General features: G+C 38.9%; 1 protein-coding gene across 1 annotated transcript in view; it reads left to right on the forward strand.

Annotated features, from left to right (window-relative positions):
* Positions 1–16,544, forward strand: part of ANKRD50 (ankyrin repeat domain containing 50) — a 42,020-nt gene that overhangs the window by 2,161 nt on the left and 23,315 nt on the right. The window lies entirely within an intron of this gene.

The raw sequence follows: 16,544 nt of genomic DNA on the forward strand, positions 1-16,544 counted from the left end.
AAGAAAACCCTACCCAAAGTAAAACCCAAATAAAAAGCAATACTGTTTTCTATTTAGGTTTTGCTTCCAAAGAGTCTACGATATAGATGGTTTAAAACATGGTTGTCTCTTGGCTTGTTATCTCTATGAATTACTCTCAGAGCTTTCACACCCACTGTGGAAAAAATGAAGTTTGTCCTTATAGCTGACATAAATAAATGTTTGCTTTTTAAACAAAATTTACTATTAATAGTGAATTTATTTACATTTGTATGATGATATCCTCAGTTGTAACTGGGGTTTTGGAAAGACTTTGAAGTAATTGACTTAAGAGCGGATGACAGCTAGGATACAGGTAGGATGAAGTCAGTGGCCTTCATGTGCCATAAAGGTAGGGCAGTTGTCCTTCATAGACATGAAACAGACCTTTTAGGACCCTCTGAAAAGCTTCCAATACTGTCCTCTGACAAAGAGGAAACTGGACTAATGGATCTCTGGGTCTGATCCAGCACACCAGTTTTATCTTTGTCTAAAAATATGTGGTAGGAAAATGTCCATTAACTCCTGGTGTTACTTCTCACAATGTGGATGGATTTGCCAAGACTTTATCACTACTTACACAAAAATAAAAGTATTGGGTGGATCAGAAACTCATCAAGAGGGTCCGTCCTGCCCCTTAGAAGGTTTGTCAGCTAAAATGAAGGAAAATACTTATTACGAAGTGCCCTCTAACAAACCAGAGTCTTTTCAGTATGTCACTGAGAATTGGATTTCTCTAAGGGTACTAGAGAGGGTGTATATAACCATATAGATCTGTAGATTCCTTAAAAGAGTCTAGCATCTTGAGCATGGTATTCACAAGCATGTGTCTTATCAGTAGCTTGTTCCTTTGGCTCACTATGAAGGAAAATTCAGAAAGGATAAGGCTTGTTTCTAGCAATGGAGCTTCTACTGATTTTGCTGGTGGTGTGAAACTTTCCTGGGTTGTTAGTTAAACTGACCTTCTTTACTGTTGCAAAGTGACTTAACTTTCTGTGGTGTTTAAGCTTTACTGGATGATGTTCATCGTATAAAAAAGAAGTCCCATCTCCTTTTATTTTTTTCCTGTCTACTAAGGCTGGGTAGACAAATACTGAGGTTGAACTGTAACGCTTGATCATACTGTCATGGTTTGGAAAAGAACCTTCCAGTTCAGGTGGCTGTGATATCATTGTCTGGTAAATAAACAGGATGCAGGTCTACATTGTTTTCAGTGTAGTGTCTTAAAAGCAAAACAAATAAACCAAAGTGAGACTATTTCTGGATATTTTTGTTTGTTGCTAAGTGAAGATGCAACTCCTAGCAGCTATTAAGGCCCTCATTTCAGAAGTGTTAAGCCCTCTCAATCTCTAATGACTAAAAATGGGGTGAAATTAGGTGTCTATAAACAGAATAGCAGACTCTCTGTCTAGCTTTAGGCAGTCTTTTAAAATCATGGAAGTGGATTAATCTGGTGAATAAGAGCCTGTTTACATTTAAAAGTCTATTACAAAGAAATCTTACTAATTTAGAGCAAATTCTGTGTAAGAGCCTGAATCTTGCCTCTGTTCTAAGCATGACTGCTTTGCTCTGAAGAAACGGAGTTAAGAAATGTTAAGACAAAAATGCAATATAGAAATATAAAAGATAATTGCAAGTCAGACCTAGCTTTTTAGATAAGACTGCTTTATGAATGCAGGGTTTAATGATAGGCTATTTGAGTATTTAGGTGTTTATATGGGATTCTTGGGTTTGTACTGGAGAAATGAGATGATGACGTTTGGTACTCTTATCTCCTTTCTCAAATTTTGCAGCAGTGATTGTGAACTCTTACCGTTTAGGCTAAAAGTACTTGCAATGCAGTACATCAGCTTAGATCAAGGATTTCTATTTATTTATTTATGGCCCTTCCTGTAGTCCTGTGTTGCCCACCTGCCCTGATTCCCTGCTCTCCAAAGCAGCTGTGGTAGCTGGTGTTTATCTTCCTATTTCAGATTTAAGGGAGATGAGGTGTTAGGGACGAGATGCTTTCCTGGCAATTGAAGTTTTCAGCGCTGTGGCAAGGGACCAGGAGGTGGCTGTTGACAGCAACACCGCCAGCTTGTTCAGCTGCCTGTATGGTACAGCCACTGTCCGCAGACACGGGGAACTTGGTGACACTCCCTCACCCCCAAATGCCTTGATTGCTTTTTAATGGCGCTTTTGTTAATATATAAAGCAGGGAAGAAATGCTTACTAAAGCTATAAATAAGTATTTTTCATGATTCCTAAGACCTGTCAGGGAGCATTCTAGCCTGGCATGGTTTTATAGGCTTCCTGTTAAATTTAAGTTGTTGCAATGGGAAATGAGTCTTAGGAAGAATTAAGTCAGCTGATTGCCTTTCACACTGTGCAAAGGCCCTGAAACAGTATAAAACCCCCACCTCAATGCTCCATTGATTTTTACCTTATTTTAATGTTCTTTATTCAGCAGAAGATGGGACAGACCTTTCTTGAAAGGCACTGTCAGTTTTTTTCCTCTGCTTTGCACGGCTGCCCCAGGCCCTGCTACATGTTCATGGCCTAAAATGGAAAGTCTTGGCGTTAGAAGAGCTAAACAAGATTACACTATTCTGGTCTTTGTGCTAATTGTCCTAGAAATAGTGAGAAAGAAGAACTTTCCGGTGCCTTGTAAAGTGTCACTTTATAGATAACATAACATGCATTAGTCAAAAGAGTGAATCTTTTGGGGAAGAATATTTTAAAGAAGTTTTCAGCAACCCTTGCAGTCATAGCGGCACATGTGCAAGTGATTACCCAGAGAGTTAAGACTTTTCTCCTCCTGTTTGAATGTCTTCTCTTAAAATTTTCTCACGTATTTATATTCTTGAATTGCCCTAAAAATTCTTTCAGGGTCAGATCTTACAGAATTGTAGACCTGGAAGGTGTGCTACATACAAGTGTATTTAGCATTTCTGGTTGCTGACAGCTGAGAGAAAGAAGTGCTGTTACGGCACTGCTTCTGAGCCACTTCTCTTCTCCAGCCATGCAGTTCTGGAGCAGAAAGCAGACTTAAACATAAGGGAGAGCGATGAAGCCTCACATTCAAATTTTAGGTGAAAACTAAGCAGAAAAGTATAAAGGAAATGGCCAAGTATATTACATACTCCAAAAGGCAGATGAAACAATGTGTTAAACTGAATGCATTTAATACAAAAAGGTCTATTAGGCTATTCTTTCCCATTTAAAAAGAAAAATCATAACCAGAATAACCTGAATTTTGCCAGACTAGGTTGTGAATGGGGGTTGTTTTCAGTTCTGTTGGAACAAGGTCATAACTGCCAGCGACTGGAAGGAATACAGGCAGCTGTCAGTTATCCAGGGCCACGAGGAAATAGAGGAAGTCAGATACAACCCATGGTTAGTACTGAAACTATTTAAATTAGTCTTTTTTTTTTTAATAAAGCATTTAAGGTCTTGGTTTATATTTTTTGGAAAAAGAGAATAGCGTTAAACTGTTTCAGGCAGCAGGGGAAGGCACATCTGCCTCGTGGGGCTGCAGCTAGGGTTAGTGGCGGAAAGCAGAGCTTGGTCAATTCACAGCCCAGAAAGTGGACCGAACTGGAAGTGTTGAACCAGTTTACACCACAGAGTGATTTCTTTTCCTGCCAGTGCTCTGAGTTTGAAAGCCATCCAGGACCAGAGCTCCCAAGTTGGTTTCAGGAAATTCAGAGCGAGAACAGCTGTCTGTTAAATAACACCGCGTGGTCAAGCTTGTGCTAAGCTCACTTGTGGTGTGCAGCAGAAGTTTCAATTCTTCGTAGTCCTTGGGCGAACTGATGATATTAATAAATCCCTAAAAACTGAACTGCTACATGTCCCAGCAGGTTGGTGCAGGTGGAGATGCTTTGCTGTCACTCTCACGGACGAAGTCACTTGCTCTCCTCTGCGTGCCATCTCAAGGAACTTCAAATCTTGTGAGGTTTTGCACATGGGTGTTTTTCACGTGCTCAGCTGGGTCAGTTAGGTTATTGTGCAGCAATCCTAAACTTTAGTATTAAATTATATCTATACAATAATTTTAGTGTAAGATGATCTGATCTAAGAGGTGTATGCTGTGGAAAAACAAAGCTATGAATTCAGATTTCTGCTTATTTACATTGTGGAGTTTGCATTCCCATGCAATTACCTGTCCCAGGTCTGTAGGGACCCAAGAAAAGAAGGATAAAATAAAAGCTGCTGAACATCTGTTACTGTATAAGAACTTAATAGAAATTTTCTGAAGCTGATATTTTATCTTTTTTATCAAAAGTGAGTATGTCAGAAAGGACACCACAGACTTACTTCTTCCATGAACGGTGATGCTGAATTCAGTGTCATGGTTCTTGTTTGTCAGGCAAGCACTGATTTTCTTCTGACTCCTGATCTGTGCTACTTATTTGAAAAGAAAACTACCAGAGAGTTAACTAAGACAGATATGTGAAAAGAGTCATCCACACCAAAACTTAAAAAGTAACTGTTGGTTGTTGCAGTTTCTGTTGCCTGTGTGTATGCCTGTGGTGTACTTCCTACGTGTCCGAGTACACAATAAATTTGCACTGTAGTGGAATATGACCAATAATATTGGATGATTTACAGAATGAAGCAGTTCTATAGTTCTGTGGCATATGCAAATATCCACAGACCTGATTGTAAAATGTGTAAAAGGTCACATGAGGTTTTATGCTGACAGTCAGTTTGAAACTGTGGTTTATACTGATGAAAATTGAAAGCCTTCTTGCATGAGTCATTGGTCTGGACAGCATTAAAGTACAACAAATCTTCTGCCAATAGCTGTTATCTATGTGAAGTGACTTTGACCAGTTTGTGGGAGAACTCCGAAGGATTGAACCTCTGGTGTTTTATAGTTGGCAATGTGATAGAAATCTTCTAACAGAACTTGGTCTGAAAAAAATGATGTAAGATTGTCAATCAATGCTAACAAGAATTTCCATCCCACTTCAGCCTCCTTATGTGTGTTGGATTTCCATGCTACTAATTTTTTTTCTTCTGTTCTACCCCCAAGAGTGGTATATGATCAGAAAGCTACGAAATTTAGGTGTTCAGAAGATCTTTAACCTTTATCTAAATGATAAGGGGAAACAAGTTTTATTTCGCGTTCTAGGTTGTTTTTCTGAAATTATAGAAAACACAGGTTTATTCAGCAAATGTTCTGTGACAGTTGTCCAGGGTCTTTAAATCTGCAGTACTGGAATGCCATTTTTCTTGCCTTTTATTTAGCGTAGATGAAGGAGAAGATTCAGAAAATGAGTTGTCTGTGATAGATGAAACATGAAGAAGCTGTTCTTTTTGGAACTCCGTGTACTATCCTTGAAGCCAGTAATATAATTATCATGGATCGTGTAGACTTTATTGAGCAATTAATTAGTCAGCTTTTCACTGTTTTGGAGTAGCCTACTCTTAATTGAAAAAGCTTAAACATTTTTTGGAGTATATCTGAAAGGTCGAGGGCCAACTCCTCTTCTTTCCTTTTCTTTCTCTCGTTTTTCTTTTAACCATTTACTTTCACGTTATCTTTAGCTAGTAGAAGGTTTCAAGTCCTCCTTAACGACTGAGGCAAGAGATTAGAGTACGCTGACTCCATGATAGCAAGAGGGGATAGTTTTCAATACTTCCCTACAAACTTAGCATTGTCCTTTCTAGTGAATTAACTGCAGTACGTGCTGCTGTTTGCAGCTGGCAGAAGCATGGAAAGGACATGTAACTTTTGACAGTTTCATTGACACCCACATTTCTGCAATTTCTGTGAAAATAAGCAATATTTGTTTTGCTTTGGAGGTGGTGAGGTTGTAGTGTGTGGTATTCAGGCTGCTTTTTTCTTTTTTAAATGTGTTTAGTTAAGTCTGTTTCTACCATGAACTTAGAGGGATTTGAAATAAAAGATAAACTGAGAGGCAGCACATTGGAGTCTGAGGTATTTGATCTCAGGCTACTGGAAACTTGAAAGCTGCTGGACTTTCTACCAGTTAATACTGAATTGCTAACATCATGCAGAACAAATGTTTTTGTATAAAAGAGATGCCGTGACTTTTCTCTTCCAGGTCTCAGTCTCTCTGGAAGTGGTCTGCATCTTTTTCTCTGACCTCCTGCTGTCTGCAAGGCACTGCTGCACAGGCTTCCTGCTGCCTCTGCAGCGCCAGTACCATTTTGGTAGCTGTAGCCTTGCCACAATTACAAGGTAGCATGAACACGGATCTTGTCAGACTCTAATTTCATGGAGCTGTAAATGGTAGAAACAAAGCCGAGGACTAACTATAGCCCATTTCATAGGAAGATCTGAATACATAATGAAATCATTTACAAGACCCTTTAAAGAAGAAAGGTTTTAAACTTCACAGCGTGTTTATTCATTTACCACATGTAAAGTTCAAATGTGCAAGTAACTGACTTCCACCTAGAGAGGGAGGCTTGGAGGGGACCTCAGAAAGTCAAGTCCCTCTCTTTGTCCCGGATAGAGGCCACCAAGTCTGAGAGATGCTTGCTTTGTCTGCTTTTATGCTTCATTGCTCTTACCAGAAAAAATTCCCGTATGTCTAACCTGAGTTTTTCTTGCTGTAATCTATTGCTATAAGTTTGTTATAACTTATGGTATTCTCCAAGACATTGAGCATAGATTCTTTCTTTTCTTTTTGAGACAGTCTTTTTCTTATGTGAAGGTCTTACTTGCTTTCATCTAATCTTTAAGGTACATAATGCTAACTTGTTAGTCTTTCCTCAGAGGTCACACCTAGGAATGTGATATTAAAAAAACCCTTAGCTAAATAAAGTTCTCTGTATGCAGAGGGAAATTTCATTAGCAATATCTTAGATGTGTAAATATGTAACATTCTACTTCCATACTTTCCCAGAATTTTGTCTGTTCCGACGTCATTCACTTACGCTTGACTAGAACCGTGAAGCGAGTTGGATCCTAGCCCAGAGTAGCTTGGTCTAGTACGAGATTGAATTCTGCTTATAACAGTGGCCATAAACATTTTCAGTTAAAAGCAAGCTGAGAGAGCAAGTCATTTTGTGTTAGGTATCTTTCTGTAGATTTCCTGTGATTGATGCATCAATGAATTGTTCAAGATCTCAGCACCTACAACCTGCCAAAGGAGAAGTGCAAGCACGGCTCTAGCAACGGAGGGCTTCATCTCATTTTTGTTTTCTAGGAGTAGTGAAAGAGTTGTGGAGTGGGACAAACTTCCATTCTTTCTTTTGAAATTGTACCATTTTGTATGATTAAACTAGAAGAGACGGAAGAATGTACCATTTCTTTCTACTTTTCAGGGAATTAGGAGGAGAATTAGATTTGATTGCTGTTGCAAGTAGTATAGAGATTTTTTTCAATTCAAGATGATAAAACTTGTACACATGGTATAAAAAAAAAAACAAACATCTGAAACCTTTCTGCTGTTATTGTATTGACTGTTACTGATTTCAGATAATCAGTGAGCGTTTGTAGAAGGTACTGTATTCCCTTGCAGTCCTCTCCAGCATTTTAGAAAGCTTAATATTGCCTCAGAATTTAAGTACTTTGTGATACCTTTCTCATCATCCTTCTCTTAAGTTCATGGAACAAATGGATCACAGCAGTATTTATTCTCTCTGAATAAAGTTGGTTGCCTTCTCTCGCTGTGTGGAAGCATTGCTTACAGTTTTTCTCTGGAAGGCATCACTGCTGCTGCCACCTCTTCCTCTTCCATGTACTTCAAACTAAAGCGATTAGGTCTTAAATGGTAGAAAAGGGTTCTAGGTAACAAATTTTTGATTTGCAGAGTGTATGTAGGAAAATAGCTGGAGTAGCCTTCTGAATCCTATCCCTCTCCTTTTTCGTTTTTAGGTTTAATCTTGGTGGTCCATCCCATGTAGTCTTCTGCATGTGCAAGTCTTATTTTGAAGCAGGGTGTTGGACCGAAGCTGAGTGTTGGCATGACAGGTTCTTAATTCTGTGTGATTACGGGCTAGGTTCATAAAAAGATTCAAGTCTTTCCACTTCTTCAAAATTTTAAGACTGTCGATCATAGTCATGGCAAAACTTAAGGAACATGTGCCTCTGTCACTGACACTACGTACTCAACTGTAATGGAACAATTATAATTTGCTCTTAACATTTGATTTCTGGTGAAGAAACTTGGTGTCAAAAATTCTTACCTTCAACGTCGAGTGGCTGAGGGACTGTTTATTTAAAAAATGTTTAATAAACTTTTTTTTCAGCCCAACTTCTATGGGTTTAATCAGAAAGATTGAATGGTTTTACTCGTTAGCTCCCTTGTAGATTGATGTTCATGCTGTGGAGGCTTAAACTTAGTGATCATTTAGGAGAAACATAAAATATTAAAACGGCAGACAGCCGTCACAGCACAAAGCCTCTTACTATCCTTCATAGGAAGCAGCTACATGTAAGCCGATATCTGCAAGATCAAAAGGTCTTTTGAGATCTAATGAAGAAAAATGGTGAACAAGACAGTTTGTGTGAAAGAAGTAAGGAACAGTACCAAAAAATGTATTACGCTGAACTTTAATATTGTCTCCTGTGTGATGGTGCGCTTTGAAGATGTAAACAACTACAGTGGATGAATGTTAAATGTGTGGTAAAATGCTGCTCATCTTCAATGTAGCTTACTAGTTGCAACAGTTCAAGTAATTATGAATACAGTTTCTGTGCTGACTTTCACTTTTGTGTGGTCTGTTAATTTATAAGTATTTACATATTTGTGTCATGTACATTACAGAGACTTCCAGTAAATAGACCGTTTGCCTACTTTTCAATTATTCACTAACATGATTTATTTTATACTCAGAAATTAGACTAGAGGCAGGACACTGATGGAAAATCATAGTGATTCATGAGTGAAGGGAGAAATGAGATTTTTCTAAGAACATGCAGAAGGTGTTAAAAAGAACCTGCCAGTTCAGCTTCTACTTCCTGCTTGGTGAAACTGAAGCTCTAGGAGGTGGATTGGTATTTCAGAAACTCAGCGTTTGGAGAGCATCTTGACTCTGGTGGAGCTTCCACTTCCTAGCACGTCCACATAATGGGTAACGTGCTTTAGACTCTTACCGACACAGGTTTTCGTAAAAAATGCTGTGTTCTCACGCTGTACACTATTAGAAAGTTGAGCATTGCCTGAAGCTTAAGCACTTCGTGGCATGTTTCTCTTTAGGCTTTTCCCTTAAATCTGTGGAGTTAGCAGGTCACATCGCAGCAGTTCGCGTTTCTGCAAGAGCACGTTGTATGTTCTTCTTTCATTGTATGGAAGCTCTGCATACAGACTGAACATAATACCACTTAAGGTTTTAACCTTTTCAGTTTGAATTACCATAAGAAAGTTTCCCTAAGGCATTTTAATAATGACAACTCACATAGGCCTTTTTGTCTTCTACTTCTATAGGCATTAACATTTTGCCTTTAATCTATGTGGCTCAGTCTTAAACCTTGCAGGTTTTCCTATAAGCTGTTTAGTTAGATGGACCTTCATAGCAATTCTCACTTGTTAATTATTTCCTTTCCCTCCTGTTTTCTATGCACATGGTCATAGCTTGTGCAAGGGTTTAAGTTTCTTTTCTTTTTTTCCTTTTTAATGAAAAAAATGAAAAGGATTTGGAGGATTGTGAAGTAGAAAGGACTTAGTGTGTCTAATATACTGGGAAAAGATAGTATTGAAGTATCTCCTTCTGAAAGTGTTAGTGAAGCCATGCATTGAAGAGGTTTCAGTTTCTGCCATGTGATGATGTGTGCAATGCACTGGGAATGCTCATAAACCTTCCCCATGCTTTAAGAGCAGCTGTGTTTTAGTTGATGGAGAAACAGTCAGTGATTGAAGAATTACTGCTCAAAAATAATTAGGGTGAGTGAGATTTAGAAAAAAATATGTATCGAACACCTATATATAACCCAATCCTTATTTCAAAGGTGTTGCAGAGGAAGTGTTGCAAAGAATGTAGGTGTGTGGGTTCCTGATATGCTCGAATGACATCAAAATGTGGTAGGATAGCATGAAAGAAGAACTGCAAATGAGATCAAGAGAAGAAAGCAAAATAGGGAAATTTACATAGCTGATGGAGTGAACAGTGTAAAGCAGTTGCAATCAAAGTTGTCTCCATGGTGTGTATTTGCTTCTGCCTTCATATGAAGGACCAAAATGTCTTTGTCATGATAGAAGGTGATGATACTTTTTGGACCAGTTTTGGATACTGTTTTTAAATGGGTAGGAGTAGGAATAAAGGATCATACATGATTTGTATCATGTTCAGTCCAGGGACCTTCAGTCCAGGGGTCATTGTGATGTCTTTTCCTTTTCAGTTTTATTTTGCTTTTCCCGTGTACTAATGGTAGTTGGCAATAGTGGGGCATGTGAAGAGGAGGAGAAAAGGGCACCCATCTCGCACAGAAGTGAGCCTGTGTTGAAGGTCGGTGCTATCTTGGCAGATGGAAGAGGTTAGGGGAGTGTTACAGCAGCATCTTACTTAAGGTTATTTGAAGAATCATAGACTTGTCCGGGAAGAAAACTTTTCAGAAGATCTCATTAGGTAAGGGAAATATGAGCAGTATAGAGATGACAGTAACAAGTGGGAATGAATGAACCTCATGAGCAAAAACTGTTGAGAAACGGATTACAACATCACCTTAGTCTCATAGCACCTAATTAAAAAATCTTGGTTTAACTGCACTAGCTCGCCTGCAGTGGCACAAATCACTAGTGTCTATACTTTCTCTCTACTTCCATGAAGCAGACTTCAACAGGACAGTGGAAAAAAGCTGTATTTGTAGGTCAAGCAGAGCATATAGGTGGAAAGAGAAATTGTCTTAACATGATTATAAATTGCCCCAAGTTAGGAAAGGAATATTAGCTCTGCCTTCTCTACCAGATAGAAACTTAAATAGCCAGGCAAAGAATTCAGGTAAGGATGTTACAAACTATTGGGATAAGTTGCCGCTTTCTCTTTTAATTCATGATAAAGTTGCTATCCACAGTGAACTTTTTTGTTGGTGTATAAGTTGGTATGGGGAAAAAAAAAAGGATAATTTAATTTATTTCACATTGTCTATTTTAGTTAAGGTTAAAAATAGATCTTACTAAATACAAAGCTCTAGAATTGCTTCCAAGGATAAATGCATCACTGCTGCGAGATAATAGAATCATGTTCACATGGTGCTAACCTGGCAGTGGTTTTTGAAAGTAAATTACAAAGAAGATACAGAAAGGATCGATAGGAGATTTACAGTTGAGGGAGTTTAAGAGAGTCAAGTCTGGAGTTGGGAGAGGGGGAAAAAAACACCAGGTAATTCATATATGGAACCTGAATGATGCAAGAGGAACATACGCTTTGGATTCTGCTTCGGGGAATATGGGGAGAATAATTTTGAATGGGACACATGAAAGCTGCTCTCTCTCTGCTGCCTCTTCAACTAAGACAGTGCATCTAAAGGTTAGGACAATCCTTTTGACTTGAGAAAATAAGATGGAAGAAGATTCATGGTGTAATGCAAATATAGAAGGAAAGCTGTCCTAAGTGCATGGCTGGTAAGGTAGGATCTTAACAGCTTTTCATCTGGTATTTGTGCAGAGGATTTTCTGGAAATGAGGTTAGACAGTATAATCCTGTGATCAGTGCAGCAGTTGAAGCATGGGGTGTTTTACGATGCCGCACAAGAAATCAGAAAGGCAGGTCCAGAGCAACCTGACTAGGGAAGGACCGAGATTTCAAAACATTTTTTGTCGTTTATCCTGGTTCCAGCAGGCAGGCAATTCAAGACCCCTCTCTTCTGAAGAAACAGCTTGCTCCTGCAGCTCCTCTTCTCTGCACATCCCAATCAGTAATGCATTCTTATCTTCTCAAATCAGATGTATAGGAAAAATCTAATTAACTCTAGGATTGTCAAACTTAACTGGAGTAATAACTGTGATTGGTTTTGTATCATCTGCATCATGCTGTTGTCTTTTGTTACAAAGTCATGGAATAATAGAAAATATGACTGGCTGGACAGTAACCTAGGATATAGCCTGACAAAAGCCACACACTTGAAGTATCCAGTGCAGTTTTCTACCTGTCCCATCTGTTGGGATTTCTTGTTTCAAATTTTGTGGCTTGCGTTTCTCTCATGTCAACAAATACAGTCCTGTACATGGAAAGCAGGTCTGTCTCTTCAGTTGTTTATGTTCTGCATACATTGAGATGCAAGAAAGAAATGGATTTTGTCTGTCTCCAAAACAGAATAATACCAGCAACTTAAAATGCCTGTTAAGCTACAAGAATTTATATTCAGTTGTATATTAATGTGTTCAGATAACACTACTTGTAGTAGAAGCTATATTTGATTAACAAATAGAGGTTAATTTTTATGACTAAGGGACCAAATAGTTAATGAGGAAAACTGAAAAGACTATATTTCACTTTGCTGCACCTTTCATTTCATAAATGATTTAAAACTAACTTTGCAATTTTAATATATTCTGTTGCATATATAAATGTGTTAGTTTTTCTTATTATGGTACCCTATTCCTACCTGTTTCATTTCAGTCATAGACTTCTGAATATTTACAAAGCCATTATCCTAACTTTACAGGTATAAAAAATAAAGTGCAGAATGGGTATTCTCTCATTTCAACTAATAACAGATTATAGGGAGTCTGATTTGATGCTTTCATCTCATACATTTGATATAAAATGCAGTTTCTTTGATGTCCTTCTTTTAAATTAATTTAAAGAGATTGAGTTGTGGAAAGAAACAATGAGAATGTAATCGATGCTTAATGCAAAAACAGTGGTTTTGACCCTAACAAATGAGATCTTTTAAACAACACATGGTGGATGACAAATCCCAGGGGTAAATATAAATAACAGCATCTTAGATAATGGCTCAAAAACTGGGGATGGAGGAGGAGAGGAAATAGGGGTATTGATATAGGGTCATGGGACGGACAAAGAGGAGGATGAGAGAGGCAGTTAATCAAATGTCTTAGGTGTCTTTATACTGATGGAAAAAAGGTATGGGGTATAAACAGGCAGAACTGGAAATCTTAGTACACAGTCAAGGTTGATTTAAATACTATTAAAGATCTCTCAGGGTAACTTGTGTGACTGGTATGTTAAAAAAAATGTAACTTGTTTTGGAGTTACTTTCTGTATCATACACTTGCTTGGAGTTCTAGAATAAACTAAAGCTACTATAAAGTCTGTGAATAAAGCAATATGCTACATTTGGGGATGGTTTTGCATATATGATATCTACTTAAAGGTTTGTAGAAAAAAGTTATTTTTACTGACTATAAATAAAACTCCCATACCAGACCATCTTGTATGTCTTAAAATTTATCTGCATTGGCAAAGTATAGTAGTTGTCAGCAATGGAGAGATTCCCTCACCTCTGAACCATGTCTTCCCTAAAATGTGAATGTTTTACTCTATCAAACCAGCAAGATCAAGTAAACAAAGCTTCTTTAAAAGAATAAATGGAATTATCCAAAGCAAGGATTTGGATGAGAATGTCGATGTAGCTGAAAAAATTGAATTGCCGTAACAAATTGGAGATGAGCATCAGCTGGGAAACAAGAATCTGTTAGTGACCGTATTTCTAAGGTGAAAGAGGAGAAGACTAGTGGAGAGACAAAAATATGCTCCAAGCAGATTGGAAAGAACTAGCTGAGAAAATAGAAAGGCAGCTTTTGGTGATGGTGACTATGAAATGATCTTAAATGTGTGATGTTTAGAAGAGAAAAAGGAAGAACAAACTAAAAGCGGTGGACTTATGCCTCAGATAATTTGTGGGTAAGATCTTGTGAAGACAAGTGTAAAGAATGACAGGAATTAGCTGGAAAGAACAGCACAGTCTCAAAGCAGTACATTAAATGTCCAGTTCAGTGAAACTGAGCTCCTTGTCATTCATGTGTTAAGCCCAGGAACAAAGTCTACAGAAAGCAGATCAACTGCTGAATATGAATGTAAAAGAGTAACATGAAAATGAGGGCAAAACTGAGACTTCAAGGCTTTGTTCATGTTTCTTGGAAGGTTCGTTTTGTTTGGTGATAGGAAATGATTTCGTGTGTTAGCTGAAAAATGACAGTATCCACCAAGCGTTGGTCCAAGGTTCCTAGGGGAGGAAATAGTGATAGCACAGAGAAAGCTGAAGTGTTCAGTGGTTGTGTATATTGCTCCTCCCACCCCTTTTTTTAGCAGTCATTTTGCAGTCAGACAGCCAACAATTAAAACTAGCAACAAAGAAGTAAGATTACAGATAAGCATAGCATGGACAGAAGAAAACAAACAAAAAAAGACAGTAGATGAGATGTTTTCAAACCGTTCAGTCTATGAGTTGTTACTGGTGGTCTTCAAAGGACAGGTTATCTTTTTTGGGATGGTGGAAAATTTGGACTTGAAAGAAAAAGATGCCGTTTTTTGTAGAGGGACAGAAAGGCATTGGGAAAGTGTAGGCATTGTCAGTTGCCTACAAAATGCCAGAACAAATAATCAAACTATTTGCAAGCAGCTGGAAGATAAGAGTTGAAGCACCGGCTCACGTGGAATGACGTGGTTTGTTTTTGACAAACCTGATCTAATTTCTTCCTATAGAAGACAACAATAGTACTAGTGGGGAAGGGCTAACCGTAAATATCATTTCAACTTCAGAAAGGCTTTGCTATCTTTATGATGCTCGTGCAACCAGGCTGTGTTGCAGGTAGATCTGTACTGGGCTATGTGCAGGAAGATTTGAGTACCTAAGGAGCAGCTGTCAGTAAGTAGTCCACTTTCCATCGGACACGGCACATCGTGCTGGGCTTCGTTGAGGTCTGTCCTGCATCCGTCTGTCTCTTCAGTGTGCTGGCTCCTCAGTGGTCTGGCTGACTGAGTGGAGGGAAATGTTCCAAATTTTGGCCACGACAGGCTTTTGGATCCACAGGGCACTGGCGGTAGCACAAGAGCTTAAAGGTTAGACAAGTGGGGAAGGGGAAGACTTCTCTTCTGCAGGGCTATTGAAGCACCAGAACAGATTGCTAGGGGAGACAGAGCATTGATTGCTGCACTTCGGCACGAGGGCTGTCACTGCTCCAGCCGTGCGCGGGGAGGTGGCCTAGGTGGCCTCAATCACTGAAAAATAGGTCTGGGAGTTTGTACAAAATAAATTCCTTTTCCATACTGCGTGTTCAGGAAATTCTTTGCAGGGTTTCCTGTACGCTCCTTCTCTGTGCCTTTGGTAGGGACACTGATTTTCGTATGTCAGATTCTGAGTAATCAGAACATACTGTGTATGTAAGCACATGAGGCGAATACATTGTTTAAAAATATGTAAAGAGTCAACCTGCTCGTGGTAGCAGATGTGACTGATTTTCAGCCACAGTTGTCTTTCTTGTTTAATATCTGAATTGTGTGCAAACTGTTCTAGGCAGTCCAACTAATACAGTTAAAATATTTGCTCTTATGGATTATATTTTCTGAATTATCTAGCAAATCTGCGAGTAGATCCACTGGCTGCCAGTGCTTTATAGAAAAAAAAAAAAACTCACCTATGTTATTTGTATGAGACAGTAGGAGGTCTCTAATCAATATATAGGGGTCCAGCACGCCCTGTTTGTGTGTGACTGATGGTGCTGGTTGTATGATAAACTCTGCTTTTGTCAGGCCGGATACCCTGGAGCTAGCTTTTGTGCTCTCCTTGTGGGACTACAAATCTGCTTTACAATTACAGATAAAATTCAGGTTACCAGAAGACACTGCAGAATCAGGTACTGAATTGCACAGCAAGCCTTGCCTGCTGTTTCTAATTCTCCACTCTGAAAAGCCCAGGCCCCAAATCTACATGCATGCACTGGAGCTTTCCTAATGAGCGATTCTCAGTGTCTTTTTCTTTTCTACTTTCTGCCTTTTTTCTGCTTCCTTGCCTCATAAAGCTTTTCTTTTTTCGTGAGACTACATTCAGTTGGTTAGAACTGCTAGAGCTGGTTTGCCTTTCTGTGCAGCCTGTGAATGAATAATTCACTTAAAACAATAATCTGGATTACGCTGTAGTCCACGAGTGTGTATAATTCCTGTATTGCACTTAGTCAGAAAGTCGTAATCACTTGCAGGCATGCTTTTATCAGGCTGAAAAGTGACAGAACAGCTACCTCAGTCATCTGACCAAATGAGTAAGTATGTACGCAGGTGTGCACACAAAATCGAGGCAGGTAACTTCGCTCTGACAGGGAGCAGCTGTTGGACTTTACCGTCAGAATTTTGCTGCAACCTGTAATTCAGAACCGGTGTAATCATTTGTCAGGATGCCTCACGATCCAGGTAAGTGGGCTGCTGCTGTCAGTGGTCCGTAACACACAAAAGCCTTGTCACAGGACAAAGTAGAGCTCACTAATCTATAAACAGTACTGCAAGTAATTGGGGAAGATAACGGTTTTTGTGTCTATTTTTTCCCCTGCGTGAATTCTGCTGCTGAAAGTCTCAGGAAGAGGTTAATATTTCATCAGCCGAGCAGCTGGAATTGTCAATTTTATTAGAAGTGAAATTTACCTTTGCCTCTTTTATTGTGACCTGTG

Source organism: Anser anser, assembly GCF_964211835.1.
Source record: "Anser anser genome assembly, chromosome: 4".
NCBI lineage: Eukaryota > Metazoa > Chordata > Aves > Anseriformes > Anatidae > Anser > Anser anser.